Consider the following 18,870-nt stretch of genomic DNA (forward strand, 5'->3'; position numbering starts at 1 on the left):
TTTGACTCCCAGGTCATTACTGGGAAGTTAAACAATAATCTTAACAAAAAGTACTGGGTCCACTTCATTTTTGACAAATATATTTACAAATATATAAATTATTTAAAAATAAAAATGGAGTGAAGTTCCGCTATTTTGATCATCAGCCAAGGTAGAGCAGACAGCTGAGAACTGGTATTGTCAGGCTGGGATCTTTTCAACCTAAAAATAGCAGCCCAAAGGTGCTCTAGGATTGGTGCATTACATTAGATACATCAATGCTGGTTCTTTTCCCCGATTCTTCTCGGTTGCCCTGCTGCGTTTGCAATTGGGGTAGTAGTTTTGGGGTTTGATGTCAGCTGTGAATTATTAGCTGGCATCAAGCCTATTGGTTAGTAATGGAGAGTTGTCTGTCAGATACCCCTATTACTAACTGAGTAGGTGTAAAGTTAAAAGAAACAGACACACAAGAAAAATATTTTATTTGAATAAAAACTCTCCCACACTATCCCTGGTTCACCAATTTAATAAAAAAGTAAAAAACATAAAGTTTCAACATAATCCATTGTTTAGTGGTCCCACGACATCCACCAAATCCATACTCCAACTTTTAGAGCGTCCTTCATCAGCACCAGACCCAGAGTTTCTCATGCATGTCAATAACTCAGTGACATCATTGCGCATGATATATTTTGGGTATTGTGCTGACCGAGAGTGGCCTCTGGTATCCCTCCAAGTCAGTGCCACACTTGGAATTTCTGACACTTAATGACATCACTGAGTTACTGATTTCATCCTGCTTGAGAAACTGCAAGTGTAGCACTGACCGGGAGTGACCTATGGAGTGACACTGTGGAATTTCTCACACACAGTGACATCAGTAACTCAGTGATGTCATCGCGCATGATAATCTCTGGGTCTGCTACAAACAGGGAGTGATGTATCAAGCCTTGTTCTGAGAACAACAGACAGGAGTACAGCATTGGGAGATGTCCAGGAATCACTACAGAATGGATTACAATGGACCTCCATGGTTGCTTTTTTACATAGGTTATGCAAGGGATAGTGGGAGGGAATCTTTATTCAAATAAACTGTTTTTCCCTGTGTATGTGTGTTTTTTTAACTTTACACGTACTAGGTTAATAATGTGAATGTCTGATAGACCCCCTATCCATTATTAATCCCTGAGCATTATGTCAGCTGATAATTCACAGCTGACATCATCCATAGAAAATATTACCCTGATTGCCAATGCACCAGGCAATTGGGAAGAGCTGTTCATCGATGGGCCAATTTCAAAGTGGATGTGGTCTGGTATTTTGCTCTGTCAATATGTCATCATCAGAGCCAAGTAAGTTACCAGTAGAAACTGCTTTGACTTGGTAGAGATCATCTCCAGCTGGAATAGGCAGGTAGTTGTCCACTACCTGCCGATAAGTTCTTAGCACCTATATGAAAGGCTAACAAAAATCCTGGAAAACCCAGTTGAATGCAATGAGTTTGAAAATGATTGACTCTGGAGACTTGTAAAATCAATTGCAACAGTCATACTACTAGTATATTTTATATAAAATATATCATGTATAATTTGGACAGGATGGTAAAAAAATAATGTAATAGAGAAACATGACAGAAATATGAAGTGTTGAATTAAAAAACAAAATTTTACTTTACAGACTAAGCTATTAGGATTTTATATGACGTATGGGTGAACTTAGAAAACCATGTATTACAGTGACAGCCACATCCCAAGTCTAGACTGTTTTATTGCCTCATTTTATTGTGGCCTTTTTAAATAGTCATTTACTAGATACATGATAGTGTGGAAAAAGAAATTGAATAAATAGTGAGTAAAATATTACTACAATTTTATTCAATATCATGTGAATTACAAACTGGATGAACCAAAGTTTTCTGGAAAATGAAGCGAAAAACTTCATGGGCTAATGATTTATACCTACTGTAACTTGAGACATTTAAAATAGAATGATGTACAATATATAACTGTAGCTTTTAATAAATCATCAGATTTAATCCCTAGTTATTTAGTTAGCACAGGTAGTGCCTGCAGACAGTGATTTCTTTAACCAATTTGGTACTTAGTAGCTGAATTAATGTCTTCTAAAAGTTTGAGGTGTACATACATACAAACATTGCTGTTTGCAAAATCAGGATGTTTAAAGGGGCATTCCCATCTCCCAGATCCTATTCCAATAAGTAGTAGGTGTATTAATAATAATACTATTGTGTTTTTCCTAAAATAAGTCCTCCCCCAAAAATAAGCCCTAGCAGGGATTTTAAGCATTTTTGGAGCAAGGCTTAGGTATAAGCCCTCCCCAGAAAATAAGCCCTAGTCACAGTTCAATAATAAAGTGTCCATGCAGCTAAAAAAGTTACAGATACTGCAGGACACTTCATTATAGAAAGCGGGCACCCCATAATGACACTCAGTAGATGCTGAGCGGCATGACCTGTAGCGATCACACCCCCGCACACATCACATCACACACACAATCACACAACATCACACACACAATCACACATCACATCAAACACACAATCACCCTTCAGATCACTCACACACACTCACCACATCCAGCGATACCGATCCTGAGAAGCCGTGCGGTGGAGCGCAAGGACCTGGGACACGTGACTTCCTCCCATCCCTGTGGCCGGAGTAGATGCTAGAATGTACAGGCTCCTGACCGGCATAACCTAACGGAAGCACTCTGTACCGCTGGATGGATGGAGTGTGTGAGTGTGTGTGTGTGTGTGTATGTGTGTGTGTGTGATACCTGATGTGTGTGCATGAGAGTCTGTGTTATCAGTATGTGTGTGTGTCCATCCAGCAGTAGGAGGCAGTGTGCAGCATACTTGCTGGCAGCGGCTGCTGGAGATCACAGGGAGCACTTTGGAGTCACTGAGCCGTCTGGGGTCTGGTAAGTAAGAGTCTCCTGGGAAGGGGGAGGGGTCTGGTTTTTTTGGGGGTGGGAAACTTACCCCGAACCGTGTTTCTCCAAAAATAAGACCTCCTCCAAAAATAAACCCTAGCACTTTTTTGGGGGCAAAAAAAAAGTATAAGACAGTGTCTTATTTTTGGAAAAATACGGTAGCAAGTAGAAATGTACTATACATTGGAGATCAAAATTAGAGAACAATGTATGATCACTTGCTTTTATTTTTTAGCATTAATGTAGTTTACATTGATCAGCATTTGAAGTTTTTTTTATGTAAAGGGTACACCATGCCACTAGAACAGTGGTTCACAAAAGATCCAAAGTTTATCAACATAAAATCTTTATTTTGCCTAAAACGAGATCATAATTAGAGAACAGCAATGACTGTAGCATAGAGAAAGATTATAACTAATTTTTCTGAAGGTAACAACAGTCACCAATCAGTAGGAAGTGTACAGGACTTTGCTTTGAATGACTTTAGCACATCTGTGGGCACAGCACATCACTAGTCTCTCATACTGCTCTGGTATTATTTTAGTCCACTCTTCTTCCAGTCTCTTCCACGGTTCTTTGACTGTTGTGGGTTTCTTGGCCAAAACTTTCTCACCAAGCATTTACCAGAGGTTTTCTATTGAGTTTAGATCAGGACTCTGGGCTGGCTATTTCATTGTTTCAATGCTTTCTGTTTCAAGGAACTGCTTTACCCGTTTTGCTGTGTGACAGAGGGTATTATCCTGCATGAAAATTGCTGGCTAATTGAGTGATAAATGCAAGTAAGAAACCACATATTGTTGAAGAAGGTTCTGATACACACTTGCATTCACTCTGCCATATAGCTGTATGAGAGGTTCAACTCCTGCTGCAGAAAACATTCCCCAAACCATGACACTTCCTCCACCACCTTACAATGACTTCTTAACACACTTTGGGTTCAGTCTTTTGCCAGTTTGTTGACAAACATAATGTTTCCCATAAGACCCAAATAAAAGTTGCTTTCATCAATAAAATGAACTGTGGACCACTTCTCCTCTGTCCACACAACATGCTCCTCACCAAAGGTGAATGTAGCCTTTTGATTCTTTATGCTAATGAGAGGTTTGGTCACTGCAGAGTGGGCTTTCAGTCTAAATCTCTTAAACGTCGTGAGACTGTATGACGAGACAGATCCTTACCCTTTTCAGTGCTGATCTGGCGAGCAATTCCAGCTGCAGCGTTGAATCGATTACTAATGGAGATTCTCCGCATTATCCAGTCCTCTCTTGCATTTGTCATTCGAGGATGACCAGCCTTGTTGGGGGCTTGAAAGAGTTTGTGATGTTGTAAAAGATGCAATATTCTCGAAATCACAGACTTGAAATGACCAACTTCTCTTGCCATGGCTGATAGTGTCACCCCATTGGTCTTCATCTGGACAACCTGCTGCCTGAGGGTTTCAGTCACTTTGGAACGGCACATCATTTTTGCAGTCAGTGCAAACTGGAAAATTAGGTTGCCTGTTAAATAGGGTTTGTCAGATAATTAAGGAAATTAGCACCAAGTGCCAGATTAACACCAATAATTTGCAGGTATCTGGAAGTGTTCTCTAATTTTGATTGGTGTTCTTTTTCATTTACCTCATTTACATTTTTATTATGTGCATTGGAATAAATTCAATTTATGAAATAAGCTTAAAATACTGCTAGTTTACTCATGTTACGATATAATCACATAGGACTACACAATGACCTTAACCTTTAGGAAATTATGTGTTGTTCTCTAATTTTGATCTCAACTTTAGTTCTCCTAATTAGCTATCATGTACAGGGTATTGCAGTAGGTATCCATGTTTATAACCACTCATATGTAAGGATAATTTACCTTAGGGAGATCAACATCCACCACTGCGGAGACACCATCACGTGTTTCTCAACGCAGTGATTCTAGAGCAATGCTCCCTGGGAAATATGCAAAACAAGGAAGCCGCGGACACACCATCACATGTTTCTCAACGCTGGCAGGAAACTAGCCAGGTCTTTCACCAGGAAGGAACAACCATGGGAAGGGCAGTCTCCAGTCAAGGAAACCACCTATGCCAAAACATGGTATCCATCCACAGACAGCTGTTTCGGGGTATTTGCCCCTCATCAGTGTGGAGTAGGAAACTGGCTAGTGGGAGCAATGCCTAGTAGAAGACTACATAGGTAAGGATGGTTGACCTTAGGGAGATCAACATCCACCACTGCAGAGACACCATCACGTGTTTCTCAACGCAGAGATTCTAGAGCAATGCCCCCTGGGAAATATGCAAAACAAGGAAGCCGTGGAGACACCATCACATGTTTCTCAATGCTGGCAGGAAACTAGCCAGGTCTTTCACCAGGAAGGAACAACCACGGGAAGGGCAGTCTCCAGTCAAGGAAACCACCTATGTCAAAACATGGTATCCATCCACAGGCAGCTGTTTCGGGGTATTTGCCCCTCATCAGTGTGGAGTAGGAAACTGGCTAGTGGGAGCAATGCCTAGTAGAAGACTACATAGGTAAGGATGGTTGACCTTAGGGAGATCAACATCCACCACTGCAGAGACACCATCACGTGTTTCTCAACGCAGTGATTCTAGAGCAATGCCCCCTGGGAAATATGCAAAACAAGGAAGCCGTGGAGACACCATGACATGTTTCTCAATGCTGGTAGGAAACTAGCCAGGTCTTTCACCAGGAAGGAACAACCACGGGAAGGGCAGTCTCCAGTCAAGGAAACCACCGCGGCTTCCTTGTTTTGCATATAACCACTCATATAATATATAATAATTTTTATTCATTTATATAGCGCTATTAATTCCACAGCATTTTACATACATTGGCAACACTGTCCCCATTGGGGCTCACAATCTAGCGTCCCTATCTGTATGTCTTTGGAGTGTGGGAGGAAACTGGAGTACCCAGAGGAAAGCCACGCAAACACGGGGAGAACATACAAACTCCTTGCAGATGTTGTCCCTGGTGGGATTTGAACCCAGGACCCCAGTGCTGCAAGACTGCAGTGCTAACCACTGAGCCACTGTGCCACATAGTTGCTAGTTGTTGTAATCATCGATACCTAAGCTATTGTAATGTCTTGCACATGAGGTAAGATAAATAGCAAATCAGGAGAACTATACTACATTTCTAATTGGAGGTATTTGCTAATAATATTACAACTCCTAGTTCCATTCTAAACACCCAAATCCTGCACCCCTAAACTCTGGGGCAACAGACTTCTAGGGAGGTTTACATTATACTTGCCCCTTTTTGCCTTGAGCAAATCTAAGTTTGCCAGGGTTGGTTTTGAAATATAACGACAGTCAATCCAAATTCAGGTTGTTGGCAACTATATTGGAATTAAAATGTCCTATAATAATGTGAAAGAAAGTAGGAACGGTTTCGTGTCTCTACTGGAGTTTTTCTTTGGAGCTGGATAAACATGAGATCGAATAGTATTCTGGTGATATTATATTGTTAACCCCATAGCGACGGCCTAACGTCTCAAGACGTCAGAAAAACAGGATACTTATTCTGTTCCGACGTCTTGAGACGTCAGGCCGGAAAAAGGTTGTAGCGCCCCCCAGTGACGAAAAATCTCGGGGGTTTCAGCTACCGGGGGTAGCTGAGACCCCCAAGATTATGAATCGGGGTGTTTTTTTTGTTCCCCGATAATGTGATCGCCGGTATACACCGTATACCGCCGGTCACATTAAAAAAAAAAAAATGGCAAATACTACTAATTTCTTTCTCATCTGACATGATCAAACATATCAGACGATAAAGAAATATAAGCCCCTAGTGCCCCCAAAGCCCCCGGTACCGGAGAAAATCACCCCCCACCCCCCCCCCGGACATCCAAAATGGCGCCGACGCGCGGCGAAAACTCCCGCCGCCGCCGGCTCTGCATTCATTTCCCTCCGATCTGAAATGATCAAACATTTCAGATCGGAGGGAAATGTCCTCCCCCTGATCCCTGCTCCGGTCCACCGGAGATCTCTGGTTCCCCGGAGCCCCCTCCGGTTCTCCAGACCTTGCAAGATGGCGCCGCCGCGCTGAAAACTGCTGCTGCCGCCGCCGCATTCATTTCCCTCCGATCTGAAATGATCAAACATTTCAGATCGGAGGGAAATGTCCTCCGCCTGATCCCTGCTCCGGTCCACCGGAGATCTCTGGTTCCCCGGAGCCCCCTCCGGTTCTCCAGACCTTGCAAGATGGCGCCGCCGCGCTGAAAGCTGCTGCTGCCGCCGCCGCATTCATTTCCCTCCGATCTGAAATGATCAAACATTTCAGATCGGAGGGAAATGTCCTCCCCCTGATCCCTGCTCCGGTCCACCGGAGATCTCTGGTTCCCCGGAGCCCCCTCCGGTTCTCCAGAGCCCTCCCTCTGGTCCACCGGGGTCCGATCCGCTAGATCCCGGTATCTCCCACCCGATCTGGGATCCCCCGTTACCCCACCGCCCCCGCACAGTACCTCAATAAAGGATCGTTGGGCCCCCCGGTCCCCCGCGGCCCCCCTTCCTCCCTTCTCCTGGAAAATGGCGGGCGCATGCGCAGTGTGCTTGGCATAATCTGCCTCCTGCACCCGGCAACAAAAAAAAAAAATCTGATTGGCTGTTTAGATTTGAATACTGTGATAGATCCTATCACAGTAGTCAAAATGCCAATATTTGATAAATATGGCAGCATTTAGGTCTGCCTTTCTCCTCTCTCCCTTGTAGTTGATCTGGGAGAGAAGAGAGAGAGACTACGTGCTGCCATATAGAAAGAAAAAGTTATAAATTCACAAAGATCATCATATTCCCAATTTTTCTGATCACCCCCCTGTGATCATCCCCTCCTCCATCATTCCGTCATCCCTCGCTGCGTCATTCCCCTAAATATTTTTTTTTATAATCTTTATAAAAAAATTTAGGGTTTATATAAAAAAAAAAAAAATACTAGTGTTAGGTTTTTTTTATTTTTTGTTAGCCAGGGATAAAAACAAAAACCATGGCCCGCAGGATGTTTACGGCAGAGCAAGCGTACTCACTGCTTGCCTCCGGAAGTTCTGGGTCAGAGACTGAATCGGCCTCAGAAAGAGATTTTTCGGATAGCGGTGACGATTCGGCTTCCTCCACGGGGTCCCACACCCCGCTGGTCGCCGCTGCTGAAGCGTCAGGGGCAGGACCTAGTTCTGCAGTCCCCCATGCTCTCTGGAACCCCGACCCGTCCTTTACCCCACAAATTCCCCCTTTCATAGGAGACCCTGGCATAAAAATAAATGTCACCAATTTTGCCCCACTGGATTTTTTCCAAATTTTTGTTAACCAACAAGTACTTGAGCATATCACCCACCACACCAACTTGTACGCCCGTCAATATATTGCCCAAAAGCCAACATCTGTCCATTCCTGTTCCTGGATCCCCACAAGCGTCCCGGAAATCAAAAAATTTTTAGGCATTACCCTCAACATGGGAATAGTGAAAAAACCCAGTTTACGCTCCTACTGGGCAACCAAATCTGTCCACGCCACCCCTGTATTTGCAGCCGTAATGCCCAGAACCCGATATGAGACCCTATTGAGATTCCTCCATTTTAGTGATAATTCCCAAGTCCCCCCAAGAACTGACCCCAATTATGACCGCCTTAATAAATTGAAACCCCTAATATCCCTCCTGAAAGAGTCCTTCCTAACTTCCTACAGCCCAGAGGAGAATGTTTCGGTTGACGAGTCCCTAATGAGTTACAAGGGCCGTCTCTCATTCCGTCAGTTTATTCCCTCCAAAAGAGCCAAGTATGGCATAAAATTATATAAAGTGTGCGAAAGCACCAGCGGGTACACGTGTAACTTTATCATTTATGAGGGTAGGGACCGCCAAATAAGCCCACCCAACTGTCCCCAGACAATTAGCATCCCAAGAAAAATTGTCTGGGAGCTAATGACGCCATTTCTTGGTAAAGGTTACCACGTGTACACCGACAACTACTACACTAGTATCCCCCTATACCAATCCCTCCATGCTGCAAATACAGGGGCCTGTGGGACAATAAGGAAAAACCGTGTTGGTTTGCCGGCACAGTTAGTGTCCAGACGTCTAGACAAGGGGGCGTCATTCGCACTGGCAAGTGACAAACTGCTTGCCGTAAAGTGGAATGACCGCAAGGACGTCTACATGCTCACCACCCTGCATGAGGACACCACTGTGTCGGTCAGAGAGAGGGGAGCCACCAGGGACAAACAGAAACCCTTCTGTGTGACCCAATACAACAGGTTTATGGGTGGCGTGGACCTGTCTGACCAGGTGCTCCAACCATACCTGGTAAAGCGGAAAACGAGGGCCTGGTACAAAAAGGTAGCAATCTACCTGATACAGATTGCTACCTACAACAGTTTTGTACTGTATAAAAAATCACAAGGGGCCCTCGTATTTCTGCAATACCAGGAAAAAATTATTGAGTCCCTCATGTTTGACTCAGCGGCACCAGAGGCAGCCTTCGAGTCAGAGAATGCCCGGAGACTAACGGAACGGCATTTTATGCGTCTCATGCCTCCTACTCCCACCCAAAACCGTCCTAAAAAAAGGTGCCGGGTCTGCAGCAAACAGGGCAGTAGGAGCGAATCTAGATATTACTGTCCCATGTGCCCTTCCCAGCCAGGACTTTGTGTTACCCCTTGCTTCGAGATCTACCACACATCCCACAATTATTAGACATCATACACTATTCCAAAATTGTGTGGTAGGGTTTTTCTTTCACAACATTTATATTTCCTGTGTAGTGAGCCCCTGTGTTACTTGTCAAATAAAATTTACTATTTTCATCAGTAAAACACATTTTACCCCATTTCACAAATAATTCCAGGACTTGATCACTCACATACCGAAGTGTTATGCAGACAAATTCTCGTCATATGCCCACGTCTGCGTACTCCAGAATGTGGACCCCGCAAATGTTCTTGAAACATCTGATCATCTGACAAATAATTCCAAGATTTGATCACTCACAAAGTGTTAGCACCAGTCATCTTAGTCTGACTGCTATTACAACTACGTCTTGGTGATACGGGCATGATAATTTTATTGGAGGATCTGAAGCTGTTCTGTAATTTTACACCATGGGCTTTACTGCATGGTTCTTGCCGAACCTCCTGCACTGGACAATACTTTTATAACCCTGTGGGGGACTGGTTGTTTTGTGCATAAAGCGGTTCCGACCTTGGCAGGTAGGAGCCTGTTATGATGTACCATGTCGGCTGGCACAATTGTCCCTCATATAGGGATTGATGATGCTAAACAGACATTGTACGACCAGTCTCTGAAAAATTAACGTGTCCTTCTAGCCCTCCTGGTGTTCCTTCATCTCTGGAACAAGCACAAGTCTGCCATATAATTGGCGGTATTTTCCTCCACATTTTGCCCTTCACTCCAAGATAAAATGTACAAAAAATCCATTTATGTGGGTTTTCAGTTGTTCTGATAACACATAGGCTCTGCAAATCAAATAATCCAAAATTTGAAAAGTGCACCTTCCCTTCCAAGTCCTGCCGTTTGCCCAAACAGACGTTTTTGACTACATGTTGGGTATCGCTGGACTCGTAAGAAAGTGGGTAACAAAATGAGGGGTCCACGTTTTGGTGTTACATCTTGTAAAAGTGGAAAATTTGGTGCTAAAGCATCACTTTTGTGAAAAAGAAGAACATTTTCAATATGACAACCTATTGTTATAAAATTCTGTGAAGTACCTGTGGGTTCAAAATGCACACTATACCCCTAGTTAACATCCTTGAGGGGTATAGATTCCAGAATGGGGTCAGTTGTGGGGGAGCTCTACTGTTTAGCCACTTTAGGGGGTCTCCAAACACAACATGGCGTGCGCTAATGATTCCTGCCAATTTTGCAGTCAAATGGCGCTCCTTTCATTCCGCACCCTGCCGTTTACCCAGACAGTTGATTTCCGCCACATATGATGTATCGGCGAACTCAGGAGAAATTGCACAATACATTTTATGGTGTTTTTTTTCCTTTTACCCTTGTGAAAAAAAAAGCTACATGGTTGAAGTAACAATTTTGTGTTAAAATTTAATTTTTTTATTTTCATGGCTCAACGCTATAAAGTTCTGTGAAGCCCCTGGGGGTTCAGGGTACTCACCAAACATCTAAATAAATTCCTTGAGGGGTCTAGTTTCCAAAATGGGGTCAGTTGTGGGGGGTTTCTGCTGTTTAGGTACCTTAGGGGCCCTACAAATGCAACATGGTGCCCACAATCTATTTCAGCCAACTTTGCTTTCCAAACTTCAAATATTGCTCCTTGTGTTCCCAGCCCTCCCATTTGCCCAAACAGAGGTTTCTGACCACATATGGGGTATCACCGCGCTCATAAGAAAGTGGGTAATAAACGTTGGGGTCCAATTTTTGGAATTACCTCTTGAAAAAGTAAGAAAATTAATGCTAAAGCAACATTTTTGAGAAAAAAATGAAAATTTTCAATATGACAACGTAACGTTATCAAAATCTGTGAAGTACCTGTGGGTCCAAAATGCTCACTATACCCCTAGATAGAAGCCTTGAGGGGTCTAGTTTACAGAATGGCATCACTTGTGAGGGGTTTCTGCTGTTTAGGTACCTTAGCGGACATGTAAATGCAACATGGTGCCCGCAATCTATTTCAGCCAAATTTGCTTTCCAAACTTCAAATATTGCTCCTTGTGTTCCCAGCCCTCCCATTTGCCCAAACAGAGGTTTCTGACCACATATGGGGTATCACCGCGCTCATAAGAAAGTGGGTAACAAGTTTTGGGGTCCATTTTGTTGTGTTATTTCTTCTAAAATTGATTACATTTGGGGTAAAGCAACATTTTTAGGTAAAATTTTATTTTTTGCTTTTTTCATTCCACATTGCTTTAGTTCCTGTGAAGCACCTAAAGGGTTAATAAACTTCTTGAATGTGGTTTTGAGTACTTTGGGGGGTGCAGTTTTTAGAATGGTGTCACTTTTGGGTATTTTCTGTCATCTAGGCCTCTCAAAATCACTTCAAATGTGATGTGGTCCCTAAAAAAATGGTTTTGTAAATTTTGATGTAAAAATGAGAAATTGCTGATAAACTTTGAACCCTTCTAACTTCCTAACAAAAAATATTTTTTTTTCCAAAATTGTGCTGATGTAAAGTAGACAAGTGGGAAATGTTATTTATTAACTATTTTGTGTCACAGAACTCTCTGGTTTAACGGAAAAAAAATTCAAAAGTTGAAAATTTCAAAATTTTCAAAAATTTTGCCAAAATTCATATTTTTTCACAAATAAACGCAAAAAATTTTGTCCAAAATTTGGTACTAAAATGAAGTCCAATATGTCACGAAAAAACAATCTCAAAATCAGTGGGATCCGTTGAAGCGTTCCAGAGCTATAACCTGCTAAAGTGACACTGGTCAGAATTGCAAAATTTGGTCTGGTCATTAAGGTGAAAATTAGCTCCGTCACTAAGGGGTTAAAGCACAACTGTTGTTTTTATTTTTATTTCATAAATCTATAGTAGTAGTATTAAAATAAGCAACTTTGTTATCTCTTATCAGACACATTTGCTTCTTTCTCTGCCAGAATGGATCAGTCATTATCAAAATTCTCACTTCTGAGGTAAAATCTGTATTCAGTGAAGTCTTTCCCCCTCCTCCCTTTTCTATTTACATAGAATCTAATCAGTAACAACTGATGTCACCTCAGAAGTGAGAATTTTGATAATGTCTGATCAATTCTGGCAGAAAGAAAAGCAAAATTTGTCTAATTAGACAAATCTATGTAAGAGTTGCTTATTTTTATGTGTATTATTGATTTATGAAGTAAATTTTAAAATGACGGTTATGCTTTAAATTTAGAAGTGTGGACTTTAGAAGATTGGTGCTTTGTAAATGTAATGCAAATGTCTTCTTTGAATGGGGATTGTGAGTAAAGTACCGTATTTTTCTTTTTATAAGATGCACTGAATTATAAGATGCATCCCAAATTCAGAGAACAAAAAGGTAAAAAAAAAAAAATATATGGGGTCTGTTTTATAATCCGGTGGTATATTACCGCTGTGCTGGGGCTGCAGGCTTTGCTCCGCGCTGGCTCTGCTCCATGCTGGCTCTGCTCTGCTCCATGCTGGCTCTGCTCCATGCTGGCTCTGCTCCGCACTGGCTCTGCACCATGCTGACTCTGCTCTGCCCCATGCTGGCTCTGCCCCATGCTGGCTCTGCTCTGCCCCATGCTAGCTCTGCCTTGCCCCGTGCTGGCTCAGTTCTTTGAGGGAGGCGGCAAGGCATGGGTTATTCTGAAGATGTGCTCAAACAAAAGGCGCCCAGAGGCAGCGTGTGCGCAGATGGAGCTCTTGAACCAAGAGCTCAATCTGCGCACATGCGGACTCTGGACGCCATTATTTGAAGTCCTTACCACTGACATCGTCAGAATAGTTTGTGCCTCGCTGGCCGACACCACCGTCGACCACAGCAGAAGAGCCGGCCACCGCCGACCACAGCAGCTGCGCCGGCCACCACCAACCACAGCAGAAGCGCCGGCTGACGCAGACCACAGCAGGAGCGCCGGCCGCCACTGACCACAGCAACTCCGTCGGCCACCGCACAGAGCTCCTGCCTCCTGTGACTCCTCTCAATCACCACCCGGTAAGCTACATTCTGATTTTAATATGCACCTCCAATTTTCCTCCCAAATTTTTGGGAAGAAAAGTGCATCTTATAAACCAAAAAATACGGTATATGTATTTTCCAAGGAAAGGACGGGAAAGGTGTCATTTGATAGAATGAGACACTAAGTGAAAGAAATCCAGAACTAAAGTTTATCGCACATCAAATGAGAACTCCAGAACATACATGTTTGAAGGCGCAGCAAAATGAAAAGAGAAAATAGATGTTTTATAATGTATAGCATTTCCATTTATGTATCATAATATTCTACAATAATATTCTTGTAAAGTGAGATAAGCAAAAGCTCAGGTTCCTGAAATGGAAATGACTAAAAGTATAGTAAGCTGTGGAAGCTCAGGTTTTAATTGTTATTTTTTATGAACTCACTTTTACTAACCTGCAATGAGCCAGTAAACACTCAGTGCTGTGTATGGTCATGAAGCATCTAGGAGTCCTCCTGTACTATTTATCTGAGCTTATGAGTAGAGTTGAGCGCGGTTCGCGGTTCTCCAGTTCGTGGTTCGAGTGATTTTGGGGGCTGTTCTAGATCGAACTAGAACTCAAGTTTTTTGCAAAAAGTTCGATAGTTCTAGTTACGTTCGAGAATGGTTCTAGCAGCAAAAGCAGGGCTTTTTACAGCCACAGTGTGCAGGAGCCATCGCTGGCAGCCTGCCACAAGCTGGTAACCAAGATAAACATCGGGTATCCAAGCAAAGTGCTTTGGTTAGTAACCCGATATTTATCCTAGTTTTGTGTGTAGGGAGAAGACACTTCCCCGCTCAGCTCGCTCCGCCCCCCCCCCTCCTGCACGCGGCATGTACACACACACACACTCACACACACACTCACACTCACCTGTCCCCAGCCATGCAGTCCACGACACTGACGTCCTCAGCGCCACATTGCCCCGCTAGGCTCCACCCACTTCGCACTCCGCTGCCCGCACACATGGCCCCGCTAGGCTCCACCCACCTGGCACTCAGCACACATGGCCCGCTAGGCTCCGCCCACCTGGCACTCTGCACACATGGTCCCGCTAGGCTCCACCCACCTGGCACTCTGCACATATTACTCCGCTAGGCTCCGCCCACCTGGCACTCTGCACACATGGTCCCGCTAGGCTCCGCCCACCTGGCACTCTGCACACATTATCCTGCTAGGCTCCGTCCACTTGGCACTCTGCACACATGGTCACACTAGGCTCCGCCCACCTGGCACTCTTCACACATGGTCCCGCTTGGCTCCGCCCACCTGGCACTCTGCACACATTACCCCGCTAGGCTCCGCCCACCTGTCACTCTGCACACATTACTCCACTAGGCTCCGCCCACATGCATTCTGCACACAATACCCCGCTAAGCTCCGCCCATCTGGCACTCTGCACACATTACCCCGCTAGGATCCGCCCACCTGGCACTCTGCACACATTACCCCGCTAGGCTCCACCCACCTGGCACTCTGCACACATTACTCCGCTAGGCTCCGCCCACCTGCACTCTGAACACATGGTCCCGCTAGGCTCCGCCCACCTGGCACTCTGCACACATGGTCCCGCTAGGCTCCGCCCACCTGGCACTCTGCACACATTACCCCGCTAAGCTCTGCCCACCTGGCACTCTGCACACATGGTTCCGCTAGACTCCACCCACCTGGCACTCTGCACACATGGTCCCGCTAGGCTCCGCCCACATGGCACTCTGCACACATTACTCCGCTTGGCTCCGCCCACCTGGCACTCTGCACACATTACCCTGCTAGGCTCCGCCCACCTGGCACTTTGCACACATTACCCCGCTAGGCTCCGCCCACCTGGCACTCTGCACACATTACCCCACTAGGCTCCGCCCACCTGGCACTTTGCACACATTACCCCAATAGGCTCCGCCCACCTGGCACTCTGCACACATTACCCCGCTAGGCTCCGCCCACCTGGCACTCTGCACACATGGTCCCGCTAGGCTCTGCCCACCTGGCACTCTGCACACATTACTCCGCTAGGCTCTGCCCAACTGGCACTCTGCACACATGTCCCACTACGCTCCGCCCACCTGGCACTCTGCAAACATTACCCTGCTAGGCTCCGCCCACCTGGCACTCTGCACACATTACTCCGCTAGGCTCCACCAACCTAAACTCTGCACACATTACCCCGCTAGGCTCCGCCCACCTGGCACTCTGCACACATGGTCCACTAGGCTCCGCTCACCTGGCACTCTGGACACATGGTCCTGCTAGGCTCCGCCCACCTGGCACTCTGCACACATTACCCCGCTAAGCTCTGCCCACCTGGCACTCTGCACACATGGTCCCGCTAGGCTCCGCCCACCTGGCCCTCTGCACACATGGTCCCGCTAGGCTCCGCCCACCTGGCACTCTGCACACATTACCCTGCTAGGCTCCATCCACCTGGCACTCTGCACACATGGTTCCGCTAGGCTCCGCCCACATGGCACTCTGCACACATGGTCCCGCTAGGCTCCGCCCACCTGGCACTCTTCACACATGGTCCCACTTGGCTCCGCCCACCTGGCACTCTGCACACATTACCCTGCTAGGCTCCGCCCACCTGGCACTCTGCACACATTACTCCGCTAGGCTCCGCCCACATGCACTCTGCACACAATACCCCGCTAGGCTCCGCCCATCTGGCACTCTGCACACATTACCCCGCTAGGATCCGCCCACCTGGCACTCTGCACACATTACCCCGCTAGGCTCCGCCCACCTGGCACTCTGCACACATTACTCCGCTAGGCTCCGCCCACCTGCACTCTGAACACATGGTCCCGCTAGGCTCCACCCACCTGGCACTCTGCACACATGGTCCTGCTAGGCTCCGCCCACCTGGCACTCTGCACACATTACCCCGCTAAGCTCTGCCCACCTGGCACTCTGCACACATGGTCCCGCTAGACTTCACCCACCTGGCACTCTGCACACATGGTCCTACTAGGCTCCGCCCACCTGGCACTCTGCACACATTACTCCTCTAGGCTCCACCCACCTGGCACTCTGCGCACATTACTTTGCTAGGCTCCGCCCGCCTGGCACTCTGCACACATTACCCCGCTAGGCTCTGCCCACCTCGCACTCGGCACACATTGCCCCGCTCGGCTTACCTGCGGTAATGAAGTCCCGCCCTCCCGACCTCAGCACTGTCACTGTCCTCCATGGCCGCTGCTTGTCACATCACCTTCTCTCGCTTCCGACCCGAGACTGTGACATCACGGGCCGCTCACGATACTTGGCTGTGAAGGTCATTGAAGTCAGTGACAGGTGCTGTCAGCAGTGCAGGAGATCAGCGCAGGTAATGTACCTCGCTCCTGACAGCAGCACTTGTCATTGCCTGCAGTGACTTGAGCTATTGATGTTAGCTCAGTTCACTGCATTGCTCTCCCAGTCAATGGGGAACATCCTGCTCTTCATTGACTGGGACAGTGTGGATCGTCATGGGAACCCCTTGGATTACAGCAGACCTGGATTTGTTTTTCTTTCTAATAAATTGATGAAAGAGGGAATGTTTTGGGCTGTGTTTTTTCAAATAAAAATGTGTTTGTCGTCTATTTATTTTTATTACTGACTGGCTTGGTGATGTATCTGATAGACGCGTGACATCACTAACCCCAGGGCTTGATGCCAGGTGACATTACACATCGGGTATTAACCCCATATATTACCCCGTTTGCCACCGCACCAGGGCACGGGATGAGCTGGGGCGAAGCTCCAGGATTGGCACATCTAATTGATGCGCCACTTCTGGGGCGGCTGCGGCCTACTATTTTTAGGCTGGGAAGAGTCAAATAGCCATGAACCTCCCTAGTCTGAGAATATCAGACCCCAGCTGTCTGCTTTACCTTGGCTGGTGATCCAATTTTGGGGGGACCCCACGTTTTTTTTTTTTTAATTATTTATTTAATTTAAAATAACAGCGTGGGGTGCCCTCAGTTTTGGATTACCAGCCAAGGTGAAGCTGCCAGCTGTGGTCTGCAGGCTGCAGCCGTCTGCTTTACCCTAGCTGGCTATCAAAAATAGGGGGAACCCCACGTCATTTTTTTTTCATTTTTTTTGGCTGCATACAAGGCTAAGAACCCCTTAGTGCCACATGAAAGGCACCAAAGGGTGCAAAATTACAAAATGCAGGAGAGTGGGACATTATGTGTCTTTCTGCCATTTTAATGACAGAAAAGACTGACATGAAGTGTACAAGCACAGGAAAATCACCAGAGCGCTCTACACTGTGAAAAGCAGTAGAAAATGGCACTGGAGTGAACATGTGACCGCCTCATGTAGGTTGAAGCTAGGGATCTGTACCACCCTGGGGGTTCAGCTGCTCTCCGCCGAGCCGCTCGGATCCGGGCTCGGGTTGTCGGTGGCTCCAGCGCCTCCGGACCGGGGGCCATGTCACTCTGGAAAGGGGGGGGGTTTGGTTGTTTGGTTTGGGGTGGACCGGTTTCATGGCCGGAGCCGCGGTGACCGGTAACAGTTCGTGACGCCACCCACGGGTCGTGGTGAGGTGATGGGCACCCCCGCTGCGGTGAGGGTGCGGGGGCTCGTCCGGGATCGGTGGTGGGTCGCAGCTAGGTGTTGGCTCCTCCATGGGTAGGGGGTTTGTTGGTCCCGGGGGCCAGGTGGCAGGAGCAGGGGGTTGCAGGATGCAGGGGCTCGCTTGCAGCGCGGTGCCTGATGGCACTGGTGTACTCATGATAAAACCACACAGAGTCAATGGTAAACCAAGTTCGGTGTAGATCGGTGCCCGCAGCCGGCTGCGTTTGTCCCCAGTGAGGTTGGTGATGTTGCCTTTCTCCTGCACCTTTAAATTTGCTATAGTGACTCCTATGCTTCAGCAACGGTAGTCTACTCATTGGCTTTTGGGTACCGGAGGAGCCCTTTTGTCCGCAGGCGCTGGCCCTTTGGATCTCTGGCCCTTGGCGGTGGCTCTTATCTGGGATCGGTGGGCTGTTGCCATCTATCGGGACTTTGGTTGGAATGAACCCCTGAGGTCCAGACCGCAATCAGTAGAATTGTCTGAGCTCGGTTGCTTCTGGGCTAGAATGGGGTCTGAGTACCCTGCCTGGTGCTCCGGTTGACTTATTAGCTCCCCGGTTCGGGTCCGATAGGTCACTACCCTCTTCTCGATCCCTACGGTTCCGCAGTTCAGTCCCTGACCGGACTTCTGCAGATGGCCACCACCGGCTGCCTGCCTGACCGTTCCAAGGGGTCCTAGGCTCCGTCCTAGGCCCCTAACTCACAGCTTGCCACTTTTACTCCTCTCACTACTC

This window comes from Anomaloglossus baeobatrachus, chromosome 4 (genome assembly GCF_048569485.1).
Source record: "Anomaloglossus baeobatrachus isolate aAnoBae1 chromosome 4, aAnoBae1.hap1, whole genome shotgun sequence".
Lineage (NCBI taxonomy): Eukaryota > Metazoa > Chordata > Amphibia > Anura > Aromobatidae > Anomaloglossus > Anomaloglossus baeobatrachus.